The sequence below is a fragment of the Oreochromis niloticus genome, unplaced genomic scaffold (genome assembly GCF_001858045.2).
Source record: "Oreochromis niloticus isolate F11D_XX unplaced genomic scaffold, O_niloticus_UMD_NMBU tig00000658_pilon, whole genome shotgun sequence".
Lineage (NCBI taxonomy): Eukaryota > Metazoa > Chordata > Actinopteri > Cichliformes > Cichlidae > Oreochromis > Oreochromis niloticus.
The window spans coordinates 166516-183808 of record NW_020327207.1 but is presented as its reverse complement, the minus strand read 5'-3'; the positions used below and the strand labels follow the sequence as shown (position 1 = coordinate 183808).

The following is a 17293-nucleotide window of genomic DNA, read 5'->3' as shown; positions in this document are numbered from 1 at the left end:
AATGCCTCTCATTAGAGAATTCCAGCTGTGATTGTGAACACACTCTCCATTGACTTTCAATGGAGCGTTTTCAGACCTTGTGTTGGTGTGAGGCGATTTGATAAAAATCTGTAAATTCCACAACAATGACGGTGGCAATTTCTGAAAGCCAGCAAAAATACCTACGTTTTGATGTATAATTTGTGGGGGTTGAGTGGAAATTGAGCGAGTAGCAAGACGTTGTTCAGACATGAAGAGAAAATTCAGAAAGGACAAGTGCACAGTCTGAGTTAATTGCATAGCAACCATAACAACGCATGTATTTTCTGAAAAATCACAATTTTGCAACTCAAAACTTAAAGAGGGATAAGATTAAAATGGTAGAAGATCTGAAAAAGCTGAATTATACAGGAATAGCCCAATGATCTGAGAACATTTTAAAGTTAAATGGAGTTTCTAGGTGAAAGTATGAGGAAGTAGTGAAGTTTCAAAATCAAGCAAGTTTTAGCAGAATTGTGGAAGTTTTCCATTCATTTCAATGGGACAAATTAAAGGAAAAAAGTGTAATATTTTAAAAAGTATAATAGTAAAATACACCAAAAGTCATAGCAGTGATTAGCAGAAAGAGCAGAACAGTTTAGAGTTTGAATGGAGAAAATCGGCTGAAAACTGAGGGGGTAGTTAATCGGCGAAATACGGAGCAACTAGAAGAATAAAGTATAAAGACTAGAAAATTTGAATTTCCTGCGAAAATGCTGTGTGGATGCCTTAACGCTGAAGCTGTCTGCTGAAAAGCTGAAAAAGATGAAAAGTTGCAAAAAGTTGTATGGTGGTGGAAAAAAAATGTCAACCTGAGCAGGATTTGAACCTGGCCCTCCTGGACTCAGGGCAGCGACTCATCTCACTGACCCAAACTGATTCTCACAAAGAAGAGGTGGACGGACTGACAATTCTGCTGAAATCAGCAGAAGCTGCTGAGAATTGTAATGATAAGAGGTGAAAAGGTTGAAAATTTTGCAGAAAAGAGGTGACTCAGCAGAATTTCTGCAGAATTAGATCGCAGTGATAGGCGAAAAATGCCGTTTTTTGGTGTTACAAAACGTCGTGTAACTCAAAAACTAGGTGGGATAGAAGCATAATTTTTGTACTGGGTGAATGAGCAGACTTTGGCGAACTTTCACTGCGATTGTCATAGCTCTTTGTACCTTCGTCGCGGAGATATGACGAGAGAAGACACGGCTTCATTTTCAGAGTTTGAAAACTGAGAGGAGGACAGATTTCCACCCCTCAAACAAACGTAATTCATTGCTCAACGGTAAGATAATTGTAAAAACTGCTTCCACTGTGAGTGTCAGTAGTGTCTGAAGATATATTGGCACAAGCCTCATGTCCTAACTTTGCTTTGTTAAGGAGATATGGCGATTTGAAAATCCCTCCCGTTACAGAATTTCAGCTCTGAATTTCAAAACCTCCCCATAGACTTTGAATGGGGAGTTGTCAGACCTTGTGTCACCTCGAGGCAAATTGCAAAAAAACGGTAAATCTCACAATAAAGATAGTGACATTGTCTGAAAGCCAGCAAAAATACCTACGTTTTGATGTATAATTTGTGGGGGTTGAGAGGAAATTAGAGCGAGTAGCAAGACGTTGTTCAGACATGAAGAGAAAATTCAGAAAGGACAAGTGCACACTCTGAGTTAATTGCATAGCAACCATAGCAACGCATGTATTTTCTGAAAAATCACAATTTTGCAACTGAAAACTCAATAGTGTGGATGCCATTGAGGGCATCCACACAACTAGAAAAAGTTGCATTCCCTGCGAAAATGCTATGTGGATGCCTTAACGCTGAAGTTGTCTGCTGAAAAAAACCTGAAAAAGTTGAAAACTTGCAAAAAGTTGTATGGCGGTGAAGAAACTGAAAATTCTGCTGAAAACAGGTGAAGAAGCTGAAATTTGTACTGAAAAGAAATTTTGCCTTGAGCAGCACTCGAACCCAGCCCTGCTGGTCTCAAAGCAGCTACTCATCCCACTGAGCCAAACTCATTCTCGCAAAGGATAGATGGAGAGACTGACAATTCTGCTGAAATGAGCAGAAGCTGCTGAGAATTGTGCTTGGTAGAAATACTATGATTTACATGAAATACTTTGACTTAGCAGAAGTACTATAATCTAGCAAAAAGTACTACAGCATAGCAGAAATTCTATCATTGAGCAGAATTACTAGGATTTAGCAGAAATACTATGATTTGGCAAAAATACTATGTTTTAGCACAAGCACTATGATTTGGCTCAAGAACCTTTATTGTGCAGTTATACTATGATTTGGAAGAAATACTATGCTTTGTAACAAATACCATGATTTGGAAATACTATGAGAAGTAATAATATAACATAGTAGAAATACTATTATTTAGGTAAATGCTATGCTTCGGCACAAACACTATGATTTAGCACAAATACTATAAGATAGCAGAAATACTGTGATTTTGTTGAAATACTATGATTTGGCTCAAATACTATGATTTAGCAGTAATACTATGTTTTGGTACAAATGCTATGCTTTGGCACAAATGCTATGATTTAGCAGAGATAATATGATTTTGCAGAAATACTTTAATTTCGCACAAACACTATGAAATAACAGTAGTACTATGATTTTGCAGAAATACTACATTTTAGTACAAATACTATGACAAAGACCAATTACTATGACTTAGTAGTAATACTTTAACATAGCAGTTATACTTCTATTTTGCAGACATACTATGATTTAGCAGAAATACTATGATTTGGTACAAATACTGTGATTTGGCAATAATACTACATTTTAGCACAATTACTGAGATTTAAATAAAATACTATGATTTACAACAAATACTATGATTTGGCGCAAGTACTATGATTTAGTACAAATACTATTAATTGGCAGAAAAACTCTGATTTAGTAGTAATACTATAACATAACAGATATACTGTGATTTTGCAGACAGAGTATGTTTTTGCAAATACACTATGATTTCGCTCAAATACTATGATTTGGCATAAGTACTATGATTTAGTACAAATACTACGAATTGGCAGAAATACTATGCCTTAGTAGTAATACTATAACATAACCGATATACGATGGTTGTGCAGACATTTTATGTTTTTACACAAATACTATAATATGGCAGAAATAATATGTTTTTACACAAATATTATGATTTGGTATAAATACTATGATTCGACAGATATACTATATTCAGCACATATACTACAACATAACAGAAATTCTACGACTTAGTAGTAATAATATAAAATAACAGAAATATTATGATTTGGCACAAGAACTATGATTTAGTACAAATACTACGAATTGGCAGAAATTCTGCGACTTAGTAGTAATACTATAACATAACAAATATACTGACAATTGTTTTGCCACAGGCAGGATTTGAACCTCCCGCTCTGAGAACGCCTGCTCATCTCACTGAGCTAAAACACAGCTCAGCCCGGAGATCAGCAAGGACACTAGTAATTTGGTCCCAGTCATCAATATAGAATAAAATGGCATAATAAGCTTAATTAGATTTCAAAAACTATAACAGTTATGAGCACCAAAAGTTATAGCAGGCATCAACTGAAGGAGCTCAAAAATTAGCTGATAAGAGCTAACAAAGATGAACATTCTGCAGAAAAGAGGTGAATAAAATTAAATTTGTGCTTGAAACAGGAGAAGAAGCAGAACTTTGTGCTGAAAAGAAGTGAATACAATTAACCTTCTGGGTCAAATATTATGAGCAAAAACACTACGATTTGGCACAAATAATACGCTTTGGCAGAATTACAATGTTTGAGCACAAATTCTATGATTTGGCTTAATTACTATGATTTGGTTGAAATACCATGTTGTAGTACAAATGTTGTAAATCTGTTAAAATATTATGATTTGTCACAAATATTATTATAACAAATACTACGATTTAGCACAGATTCTATGATTTGGCTCGAATACGAAACTTTGGCACAAATACTAAAATTGAGTACAAGTACTATAAGATAGCAGAAATACTGTAATTTTGCTCAAATACTATGAAATAATAGTAATATTGTGATTTGGCAGAAATACTACGTTTTAGCAGAAATACTATAACAAAGCAGAAATACTATGACTTAGTAGTACTATGATTTTGCAGATATTCTATGATTTAGCTCAAATACTAGATCGTTGCAGAAATACTGTGATTCTGTTGAAACACTATGTTTTTGAACAAATACTACAATTCTGTACAAATACTATGTTTTAGCACAAATACTATGATTTGGTAAACATACTGTGATTTGACACATATACTATATTCAACACATATACTATAACCTAACAGAAAATCTACGACATAGTAGTAATACTATAGCATAACAGATATATTATGATTTGGCACAAATACTGTTTTTAAGCCCACATACCATGATTTGGCAGAAATAAAAGGATTTGGCACAAATACTACATTTTAGCACAAATACTATAACAAAGCAGAAATACTATGACTTAGTAGTAATACTATACCACAACACACATACTATGATTTTGCAGATATTCTATGATTTACCTCAAACACTAGATCGTTGCAGAAATACTGTGATTTTATTGAAACACTATGTTTTAGCACAAATACTATGATTTGGTAAACCTACTGTGATTTGGCACAGACACTATATTCAGCACATATACTATAACCTAACAGAAAATCAACGACATAGTAGTAATACTATAACATAATAGATATATTATGATTTGGCACAAATACTGTTTTTAAGCACAACTACTATGATTTGGCACAGATACTGTTTTTAAGCACAAATACCATGATTTGGCAGAAATAAAATAATTTGGCACAAATACTACATTTTAGCACAAATACTATAACAAAACAGAAATACTATGACTTAGTAGTAATACTATAACATAACAGTTATACTATGAATTTGCAGAAGTACATTGATTTAGTACAAATACTATGATTTACTAGAAATACTATGTTTCTGCAAAAATACTATGATTTTGCAGATATACTATGTTTTTGGACATATCCTATAATTTTGCTAAAATACTATGACATTGCAGTAATACTATGATTTTGCAGCAATACTGTGTCTGCAAAAATACTATGATTTGGCAGAAATACTGTGCCTTAGTAGTAATACTCTAACATAACAGACATACTATAATATTCAACACTAAAATGTCTGTACTTTTAGGTGACAGAAGGAGACATGTGGCCTGGTCAAAACACAGAGAGCTGCACTCTAAAAGATCTTTAAATATAGTAAACATACCTTGTGTGCCACAGACTGCTCCCAAACACGAGGGGGCAAATAATACCTCTAAAACACTTAAGTTGGCTTTATTAAACGTTAGATCTTTAGCTGGGAAAACATTTTTAATTAATGATTTAATCACCGAGCACAGCCTTGATTTTATGTTTCTAACTGAAACTTGGTTGGACCAAAGTAACAGTGGAGCTGTTCTCATCGAGACGACCCCTCCTAACTACAGTTTTATCAGTGAGGCCAGGGTGAGCAGGAGAGGAGCAGGGGTTGCTGTCTTATTTAATGAATCATTTCAATATAAGCAGCTATCTCCTGGAAGTTTTCAGTCTTTTGAATATGTGGCTTTATAGCTGAAGGCCCCATCCAAAGTTGTGTTTCTTAATGTTTTACAGGCCTCCCAAATACTGCACAGACTTTTTTAATGACCTCAGTGAACTGCTGTCTGTGATCTGTGTTGATTTCGACTGTGTAATTATTGTTGGGGATTTTAACATCCATGTGGACAAGCCTCAGGACAAAGGGACTAAAGACCTGAGTAACACTCTGGGCAACTTTGGGCTGACTCAGCATGTAACAGAGACCAAACATAATAGAGGACACACTCTTGACCTACTGATCTCCAAGGGCCTGAGCATTTCAAAGGTTACTGTGTCTGATGTGGGCCTGTCTGATCATTACTGTGTTTTCTTTGAAAGTAAAATCTCAGCACACACAAATATATCAACAGCAGTGATCACAAAACGGTGTATGACTGAATACACTAGTGAGATCTTTAACCAGGTCTTCCCATTAACACCTGACCTGTCCAGAGGTTCAGTCGATGAGCTCATCAATAGCTTCAATGCTAAAATGTTAAATGTTATGGACACAATTGCTCCCATTAAGGTGAAGGTTATCTCTGGAAGGAAAAAGTCTCCATGGAGAAACTGAAAAAAGAGTGAAAATAGAGAGTGTAGTGAAAAATGAAAAAAGAGAGTGTAGGAAAGCTGAGCGCGGATGGAGAAAAACAAACCTCCAGTACGGTGTACATTTTAGGACATCGTCAGGTCTCAGGAAAAAAGTTGTCAGGTCTCAGGAAAAAAATTGTCAGGTATCATACTAACACGAAAAATTGTCAGGTCTCAGGAAAAAAGGTGTCAGGTCTCAGGAAAAAAGTTTTCAGGTATCAGTCTCACACGAAAAACTGTCAGGTCTCAGACTCACACGAAAAAATGTCAGGCGTCAGAATCACACGAAAAAATGTCAGGTATCAGAGGAAGATTTTCTGAGACCTGACATTTTTTTGTGTGAGTCTGAGACCTGACATTTTTTCATGTGATTCTGAGACCTGACAATTTTTTGTGTGAGTCTGAGACCTGACATTTTTTCATGTGATTCTGAGACCTGACAATTTTTCGTGTGAGTCTGAGACCTGACAATTTTTCGTGTGAGTCTGAGACCTGACAATTTTTCGTGTGAGACTGATACCTGACAACTTTTTTCCTGAGACCTGACGATGTCCTAAAATGTACACCGTACTCCAGGTTCATTATGACATTTATAAAGAGAAACTTCACAATTATAATTTACAACTGAGGAGTGCAAGGAGGTCCTACTTCTCTGACATCATCACCAAAAACAGTCATAATGCTCGGGCCCTATTTTCTATAGTTGACAGGCTAACAAACCATCCTGTGTCAGTGGCAGCTGAACTTTATTCGACCATGGCCTGCAATGACTTTGCCAAATTCTTCACAGAAAAAATCCAAAAGATTAGGCAAGCAATTATTTTTATTTATTATTTATTAACCTTTATTTAACCAGGAAGATCCCATTGAGATTAAAAACCTCTTTTTCAAGGGAGACCTGGCCAAGATAGGCAGCAGCAGGTGTCTCACAGTTACAGAGATTACTCAAACACAGGTAAGTGAAAGAAAACAAATAAAAATAAAATTCAATTAAAAAAAAAAAAAAAGGCAGTTAAAATGACAATCAATCTAATTAAAACAGTTGCATATTATGGACTCGGCCTCAAGGATTCGTAGTTTAGATTTAAAAGCACTTAATGAAATGAATTCAGTCATTTTCCAGTCCTTCTGCAGTTTGTTCCAAGCCGAGGGTGCTAAATTGACAAAAGCTCTTTTACCAAGTTCAGTTCGGGCAAGTGGAACAGAAAGCAACAAGTAACCATGCGGACGAAGAGAATACCGACCAGCATGTTTCATTGCAAGCAGGGAACATATATAAGAAGGCAGCAACCCAAGTATTGCCTTATATATAAAACTGTATAAATGAGAGTTCCTCCGACTTACCAAAGCAGGCCATCCTACTTGAGAGTATAACTCACAGTGGTGAGTCTGAAATTTACGGTTAGTGATGAACCTCAAAGAAGCATGATACACAGAATCAACCATTCGAAGACATTGAGCAGAAGCATTCATATATAGAATATCACCATAATCCAGCACAGGCAAGAATGTTGCAGCAACAAGCCGCTTCTTTGTATTAAAAGAGAAACAAAGCTTATTTTGAAAATAAAATCTCAGTTTTAACTTCAGGTTTTTCACAAGATTCTCTACATGTGGTTTGAAGGTGAGCGAGTCATCAATTAAGATTCCCAGATATTTATAGGTGTGAACCAACTCTATTTTATTACCTTCAAGAGTGGTTACCGATGGGATTATTTGGGCCAAATTCCTTGATTTAGAAAACAGCATGAGCTTTGTTTTGTCTGCGTTGAGAACAAGTTTCAGCTGAAGTAATGAGTGCTGGACAGCAAAAAAGGCTTTCTGCAAGGAGTCAACGGCTTGGACAAGAGTTGAACCACAGCTGTAAATAACTGTATCATCAGCATAGAAGTGCAAGTTTGCATCTGGCACATTTAGACCAAGATTGTTTATGTAAATAATAAATAGAAGTGGACCTAATACAGAACCCTGTGGCACTCCATTGTGCACTGTAAGAAAGTTAGAACATAAACCATCAGATTTTATGCACTGAGACCTGTTACTGAGGTAGTTTGAGAACCATGCCACTGCTCTCTCAGAGAGTCCTGACTGGAAGAGTCTAAGTTTTAAAATACAATGATCAACAGTGTCAAATGCTTTTGACAAATCAATAAAAAGGGATGCACAGTGTTGTTTTTTTATCAAGTGCAATAGTAATATCATTTACCACTCTAATTGCAGCTGTGATAGTACTATGATTCTTCCTAAAGCCTGATTGATATTCAGATAAAATGTCATTGGTATGTAAAAACTCCTTTAACTGCTCACACACAAGAGCTTCAAGAACTTTGGCCAGCACAGATAGATTAGATATTGGTCTGTAATTAGTTAACACTGCTGGGTCGCCCCCTTTTAATAGCGGAATAACAAAAGCTGATTTCCATACTGAGGGAATTTCACTCGTATCGAGTGTGAGGTTGAAAAGTGTTGTGAGAGGCTCTGCCACAAAATCAGCTGCCAGTTTCAAAAAGTAAGGATCTAGCAAGTCGGGCCCTGGAGATTTTCTAGGATCTAACAGTTTAAGAGCTTTACAGACCTCCTGCACAGAGAAAGGAACAAAGTTAAATGGCTGACCAGAGTACACCGGAGGGTTTGTGCCAGATTCTACAGAGACTGGGTTCAGAGATTTAAACAAAGAGCCAGAAGATATAAAGTGCTTGTTAAAGCAATTCATAATCTCCCTCCTATCATAAACAGGAACAGAATCCTTAAGAACATAGGTGGGTAGAGCGTGGGAGTTTTTACTCAGTGAAAGAGACTTAATGATTTTCCAGAACTTCTGTGGATTATTTAGGTTCTCAGTGGTGACAGACAGATAATATTCTGATTTAGCTTTCTTAATAGAGGAAGTACATTTGTTTCTTAGTTGTCTGAAAAGAAGCCAATCACTGGGGTAGCCTGTTTTCCTAGCTTTGGCCCAAGCCAGGTTGCTCTCATGAATGATATCTGCCAGCTCTGGGGAGAACCAGGGGTTTTCACGACCTTTTATCCGATATCTTCGTAATGGAGCATGTTTGTTCACAATTTGCATAAACCCATCCTTAAAGAATGCCCACGCTAATTCTACATCAGGGATCAATCTTATTTTCTTCCAGTCATAGTTTGACAAATCATGATAAAATGCTTGTTCATTAAAATGTTTAAGAGTTCTTTTAAAAATAATACGATGTTGTGACTTGGCCACTTTAGTATTTCTAATAGCAGCAACAACACAGTGGTCACTTAAGTCATTACAAAAGACACCCAAAGATGAAAATTTATGAGGAACATTTGTCAAAATCAAGTCAATTAAGGTAGACTTTTCGGGGCTTTTGAGATTCGGGCGAGTGGGTAAATTGACCAGCTGGGTAAGACTGATAGAATCACAAAAAGATTTAAAATCATCTGAAACAGTTTTGAGCCAATCCCAGTTAAAGTCACCAGCCAAAACAAGCTCACCATAATTTAGTCTGGACAGCAAAAGGTTTAAAGAGCGCAGAGCTTCTGTGGAGGCAGAAGGGGGTTGATAGCAACAAGTATGGAAGAAATATAGTATCATCAGAATCCAACTATTTTTAGACATTGAATTTATAACACTGAATTTTTTTCCTCCAAATTTCCCTGCAAAAAATATTCACCTGCAAAGAATTCAACTGCAAAAATTCACCTGCAAAAATTCACCTGCAAAAAATTCACCTGCAAAAATTCACCTGCAAAAAATTCACCTGCAAAAAATTCACCTGCAAAAATTCGCCTGCAAAAATTCAACTGCAAAAGTGATGACCTTAAATGACCCAAGCCAGAGCAATCAGCACTAGATCGAGTCGAGCGGCTCTCAGCCAATTAAATTACGCTGTTTGATCACATGACACCGTTAGCCAGCAGTGTGTCTCCCAGAAGATAGCTGTTTAGAGGTGAGTGATTAAGGCTGTATCCCAATTCAGGGTCTGCAGCCTTAAAGTACGCAGCCTCAACGATCCTCAAGGGCCGCGTACTCAAAGACCGCTAAGGCCGGAAGTGCGAGGCTCGTGAAATGGGACGGTCTAGCCTCCGTCGCGCTTCCCAGGTTGCCTAGCAACCATAACACTAACCGCTGGAAACGTTTCATACAGCTTTGTTTGACAGAAATGAAGGAGAACATATTTTGTTCGTGTGTTTGTCTATATACGAGCTTTGTGTGATTTAATAAGTATCTGAGGCTGAGACCACAGGACTGTAAAACATGATTGTTGGGCTTCATTTCTGTACTGAACAGTCATATAAGATTAGCTAGTAAATAACAATTAGCTAATGTTGTTCATGAGACTAAAGTCAGTGTAAATATGAAATGGTCAATATTATAGTTATATTAATCATTATAAGTTATTACAGCAGTGAGTTTGAACTCTCAAATCAAATAACTTCTATTGTCACATCACATGTGCAGGTACACTGGTACAGCACATGAGTGAAATTCATGCGAGTGAACTCTGTGTCAAATACTGAGCTTCAGTAAAGATTCACGTTCCAGTTATTTATAAGTCCTATCACCTTAAATCTTCACTCAAAGACAAATATCTTTGACAGTGCATATATAGGTGTATTATATATAAGAGACAAATGTTCGTTTAATATGTTGGCATTACTAAATTTGGCTCAATGCTTACATATATGTGTAAAAAGAAAATGTACGAGCTGTGAAAACTGTTTCTAATAAACAAAGAGTAGACTGATATATTAAATATTCCTTTATTGGGTGAGAAAATCATACCGTGTCATAACTACTTTAAGGCTGACTTCTGCTAAATGGGTCAAACTGGGCAGAAAGTAAACAAACACATAACATCCTTATAGAATATGATGTAACACTATAGATCAACTTACCTCAGAATATATAAAGCATATAAACAATTACAGCAATATGATGCAACAAACACAGCAGTACTCCTAATCCAAAATACTCAAAGCTTCATAGAACTGAAACAAACATTTATTTTTAGCTCCATTTTGCTGCTGATACATACTTTAGGTTTCTGAATATTAAACTTGTTGCTGCCTTTCATAGTGTGTAACTTGAAGGCCCTGAGTACTTTCTCCCACACTGAAAACACTGGGATGATAACATTATTTGAACATTACCTAATAAGACTGATTCAGGACAGACAATTAGTCATTTTAAACTTTTCTAGCAGTCCTTCACAAACAGGGAACAGTCTGTCTATTCTCTCCATCTGTCAGCTGCTGCTGGCTCTTCCTCCTCCTCTTCCTCACACACTGCTGAGTTTGTCCTGGTGGATCATCAGGGGTGCAAAGCCTCACAGATGATGTGCAGCAGTGGGTCCCTCAGTCTGTCCTCACTCTGGACACTTGCAGTCGTCACACATGGAAATCAAATGTGTGATAAGCTGCAGGATTCAAACACAAGTGTAACTTATAAATACATGTTCATACTTTTATTCCACAATCAGAGAGAAAGAAACAGAGAGAGAGTGCAGGACAGACAGACAGGTGACAGTCTCAGGTGTATACACTGCTACAAAACAGCACAAGAGAAGGAGGATTTAGTGTTTGTGTTATTACGAGTGCTAAACAAGAAGAGTTCCAGATGGTCCAGTGGACACATGTGTGACTCCTGTGATTAAAGCATCTTTCTTTCAGCTTAACGAGTGAACCGTCAGCTCGTTCAAACACACGTTAAAGTCCGTTTGGCTCGACACCACCGAACAGAGGCAGCAATATAACATAGCTAACATTAACAGTGCAGTGAATCCTGCTTGTGCCGTCATATTCAGGACTGCAAACCGAACAGCATCACTGACTTTCAGCTTGTTGTGTTTGTGGATTTATGACTGACTTTAATTATCCATAAAATCATCACATTCTCTGTAAGAGAATCAATGAGTACTAAAAATGTGCACCTTTACCTGTGTGTTTTCTGGAACAGGAACAGGGTGATATCTGTGACCCAACTCCCACAGCTGGTTGGGACTCATGTTGTTTTCTGTCCCATCCACTGCAAAATGTATTAAAATCATCCTCCAGTCGAGGAAGAAAGACGTAATGGCAGCAAAAGAGGTGTGCAGCATTTGAAATGTCAAGAAGGCCTTCTTCCTCAAGGTTGTGAAGAACATCGTAGTAAATGCATGTAACGGCCACCCAGAGGTCTCTCCACAGTCGCTCTATTCTGAAATAATATACAAAAAATATTTAATTAGGTATGGCCTTTCTTTGGTGTGTATGAGAAATTCCATGCTTGTTTCTAACCCTACATGAAATGTGTGCATGACAACAGTAATAATACATTATCAGGGCATGTAGGAAGGACCCAGGCATATCACTTAAAAGGTGCCAAAAGGGTTGTAATGATCAGTGGCAACACATGAGATGACAACCAGACCATTAACACAGAATGAACATTCAGGGAAGGAAGTAACAGACTGGAAAAGGTGTGTGAATAACTAAAAATAGGGCAGAGTCCTGAAGGCTCTTTGGGGTTTGTAGGACCTGTCCAATATTTTCTTCCTTGAGGGGTAAATAATGGAAATTGAAAGAAACAACAACAAAAAAAAACAAAAAAAAAACACCTGACACATATCAGATAATATATCCTGCTGGATAGGGCACTGTTCTCTAAAGACATATTACTATAAAACTTTTTTCATAAAACTATACCCTTTAAATGTTTATGTACTTTTAAATAATGGAAATAAAGCTGCAACGCCTTCCATCTTATGTCAGAAACATTTGAGGTTGACAGTATTTTATGAGAACAAACCTTTGATTGTGCACACTCATTCCTGAAATGAAACTGCCTCTTCCTGTGCCACGAACAGTAAACATCAGCCGTGCAACCTCCACATTTTCCCATCCGTGGTTGCCACGAACCCTGAAAACAAAGAAAAGTACCTCAAAACATTCGAAGCTTTAAACAAACTTAGATCCGATAATAAAGAACAACATATGCCTTAATCAGAGTGTTTTAAAAAAAAAATGTAAAAGAATCCTTAAAATCTTTGATTGCTACTGCTCTAGAAGGCATAAAAAAATTGTCTCATGAATGCACTTTCCAGCATGTGTCAGTATGAAGTTTAATTTAACACAGCTGTTAAAACATTTTTCAGGATTTACCGGGTTGGTAACAATTATTTAGATTTATTGAATTTATAGGAAATTACACAAGTGCCATCTTGTATCATTATGATCTGTGTAAAGAGACAATTTTAAGAATATTTTTGCAAAAATACGTTAAAGTTGGAAGTAATTGGCCGATGTTCCACTCTTGAAGATCAGCTGTGCCCATTTGTTGCACACTGTGGGAATGGAGAAGTTGAGGCCCTTGCAGGCTACCCACAATTTTCCCCAAACTGAGCGACCCAGCTAATTCAACACCTTTACCAAGCAGTGCTGTTATGTAATTGGATACAAGGGGTGAGATAGTAATATTTTCCCTCCTTGGTTGTAGTTCCCTGACATTACAAGGGAAATCATTTTATGATGTCGGGTTCAGTGTTACACCAGGATTTCAAATACAATATCATCATCAATAAGAATTAGTATTATTATTATTTCAGAATTGTAGGTAACCACTTTTAAATGCCATAGACTACTTATTTGTTTAATTTGATGTATTCTCTCTAGGAGAATGCAGAGGGAATATCCCGTTTAACTTATGCTATCTGTTTAAGTTTAGATAGTATTTGTAAAGATATTGACCATATCCTTTTCTGAAAGTGTGGATATAATGGAAGGGGTAAGGTACTGTCATGCCACAACTTTATAGTTGTTAAATTCTGGGTACAAGTATACATGCCCATCTTGTACATGTTTTTTAATATTATTATCATCATCATCATCATCATCACCACCACCATCCTACCTAATTACATGTTTCTTTTAATCAGGTTATGCTGTTTTAATGACTTTACAGTATAATTTACATTGTGTTCCTTCAATTTTCCCTAATTGTATGTTATATTAATCCTATATTTCCGTTTTAATATTTCTAATGTTTGCATTGTTTTCTTCACTGCCTGGTCTGCTTCTGTCTCGCCTGTATGGATGCATTTACACCTAAATTTCCCCAACAAAGGACGTTTTAATTCACCACTATTCCAGTGAAACACGAGTCTCCCATCTTCCTGCTACCGGTCTCGAGTTTTTGTTCACCAAAGCACACACCAACTTCATACTGACGGACATATCACTGCCCTATTCCCGCCTCGTCTGACCGTGTTTTGTGGCTTTGGTTCAGTTCACCTCACTCTTCCCCATTCTTGTCATTAAATCAGGCCGTTCTGCATCCATGGCAGCCATTCACTCTATGGCTTTATTCATGGTGTATTTTACCCCTTCACCCAACGCCGTTCTCGTTTCCCACATTATATTTGCAGTGTTCGTCTATCTATCAATATCTGCGGAGTATGGTTTTGTACCGAGTATCCTATTTTGTAGAGCACAGCATGTAAAGGTTAGCTCGGTTAGCAGGATGCTAGCATGTAGCGCTTAGTGAGACACGCATCAGACGAGTTGAGCAAAGACCCCGTCTGTGTACTTTATACGTGACCAACGGATTTAAATAAAATTAACGTTTCAAAAGACAAACTTGAAGATAAAACATAATATACTTACCGGAGAACCGCCAGGGTTTGCCGCTGCCATCTTGCCGCTCCTGAATTCAAAACTGCCTCTGCAGACAGGCAGGGGAGGCGCGGAAATTTTCTTTGAGTTAGTCAAACGTTTTCCTCAGTTCGAGTAGATGATAAAATAAAAGAAAAAAGAATGGGATTTTAAGTAGGACTAGGCATTCTGTAATGATCTCTATTTAGGAGAAAAACTTAATCACTCACCTCTAAACAGCTATCTTTTCAGAAGACACTGCCGGCTAACTGTGTCATGTGATCAAACAGCGTAATTTAATTGGCTGAGAGCCGCTCGACTCGATCTAGTGCTGATTGCTCTGGCTTGGGTCATTTAAGGTCATCACTTTTGCAGTTGAATTTTTGCAGGCGAATTTTTGCAGGTGAATTTTTGCAGGTGAATTTTTTGCAGGTGAATTTTTGCAGGTGAATTTTTTGCAGGTGAATTTTTGGCAGGTGAATTTTTTGCAGGTGAATTTTTGCAGGTGAATTTTTTGCAGGTGAATTTTTGCAGGTGAATTTTTGCAGTTGAATTTTTTGCAGGTGAATTTTTGCAGGTGAATATTTTTTGCAGGGAAATTTGGAGGAAAAAAATTCAGTGTTATAAATTCAATGTCTAAAAATAGTTGGATTCTGATGATACTATATTTCTTCCATAAACAAGCAACTGTTATGCAAAGACCCTTTGTAATATTCACATTCAGAGCCAAAAATTCCAATTGTTTGCAAATTGATTCTGATAGAACTATTGTAGCATCAAATTTTGACTTAACATAAGCAGCAACACCACCACCTTTCTTAAGCCTATCGGTGCGATAGATATTGTAGCCAGCCATGCTGACATGTTCATCAGATATATATTTAGACAGCCAAGTTTCAGAAAGGAGGACAATATCTGCATCTGTTGATTGAACCCAGATCTTGATCATATCCATCTTGGGTAACAAACTGCGCACATTAAGATGAACTATCTTCAGCCCAGGTGAGGATTTAAATTCAGATGGTGTCTGACTACATTGCAGCTCAGGGCCTGGGTTAGGTTGTACATTACCAGATAAGAGCAGTAGTAAGACGATCAGAAGTCTCTGCTTTGTAACATTACTTATTGATTTTGACTTGTGAAATGTAGAAACAAAGCAGGATTTTTCATAACTAATTTTGTAATTGTACAAAGCAAGAAGGTTTTGAAGATGAGGTAAATCTTTCTGTAGTTCAAGTGATAAATTAATGTCCTGTTCCAAATACTTTGGAAATTGTCCAGGATGTATAGCAGCAGTGACACATGTAGATCTGGGGACCATGTCTCGCAGAATGGGGACAGTGTTAAATGTTCTCATCTTAGAAAAATTGAGTGTCCAAAGGTCCCCCACAGCCAATAAGCAAAGTAAAGTAATTAAAAAAGCCATTATCCAAAACACACAATGATTGTTGATGCTGAATTAAATAGGCTGCACAAACCTAGGATTGCAAGTAAGGCTCCAGCCAGAAGTTCGGGTCCTGGTGGCTTGCTAGCAGAGGGCTTCTGCTAGCACATTCACCAATGTGGTGTAGAAGGCTTCAATCAACAGCACAGCACCCGATGTATTGCAGATGAGCTTTTCAAGCAACACAGGCCTTGGTGTGGTGCTGATGTCTTCCACTGGCAACACAGATGCAGTTGGTTCAGCTGGCAGCAAAGGCCCAGGTGTGATGCAGACGGCCCCAGCCAGCAGCACAGGCCCTGGTGTGGTGCCTATGGGTCCAGCTGGCAGTACAGGCCCTGATGTGATGCCTATGGGTCCACCCGGCAGTGCAGGCCCTGATGTGATGCCTATGGGTCCACCCGGCAGTGCAGGCCCTGGTGAGGCTCAGTCAGTTTATGCTAGCAGCACAGGCCCTGGTGTGGTGCCTATCGGTCCAGCAGGCAGTACAGGCCCTGGAGAGGCTCAGTTGGTTTATGCTAGCAGAACAGGCCCTGGTGTGGTGCCTATGGGTCCAGCTAGGCCCTGGTGCGGGGCAGATGGCCCCAGCCAGCAGCACAGGTCTTGGGGTGGTGCAGATGGATTCAGTTGGCAGCACAGGCCCCGGTGTAGTGAGATGGCCTGGTCTCAGCACAGGCCCTGGTTGAGGCTGAGTTGGTTTATGCTAGCAGCACAGGCCCTGGTGTGGTGCAGACAACTTCTGGTAGTAGCAGAGGTCCCCAAAGAAAGACCACTTTCCAAGAATTTACAGAATAGTTTGAAATACTCATTAAAAAGCTTGCTAGAAAAAAATAAAATCAATTTAAGATAGTAAAAAAAATTAAAAAAAATACCCCAAAATTCAAAGCAGACATTCAGCAAGGAGTGTACCAATCAATCTGCTGTTGATTGGTACATCAACAGCAGATTCAAGATATGTACTGTTTCCACCAAAAAACTGTTTAAACACCATCAAACA

At 37.7% G+C, this 17293-nt stretch overlaps 1 long non-coding RNA gene across 2 annotated transcripts; it reads right to left on the bottom strand.

Annotated features, from left to right (window-relative positions):
- Window positions 1-11604: 11604 nt before the first annotated feature.
- LOC112844635 (uncharacterized) lies at window positions 11605-15255 on the bottom strand. Of its 2 annotated transcripts, XR_003217378.1 has the most exons (5): window positions 15086-15255; window positions 14868-14925; window positions 13015-13125; window positions 12164-12423; window positions 11605-11644 (listed from the first exon to the last, which is right to left on the bottom strand). It is a non-coding gene; the product is annotated as an uncharacterized LOC112844635 (long non-coding RNA). The 2 variants fall into 2 exon arrangements; XR_003217377.1 differs by lacking the exon at window positions 15086-15255 and having other exon boundaries at window positions 14868-15029.
- Between the last annotated feature and the right edge of the window lie 2038 nt (window positions 15256-17293).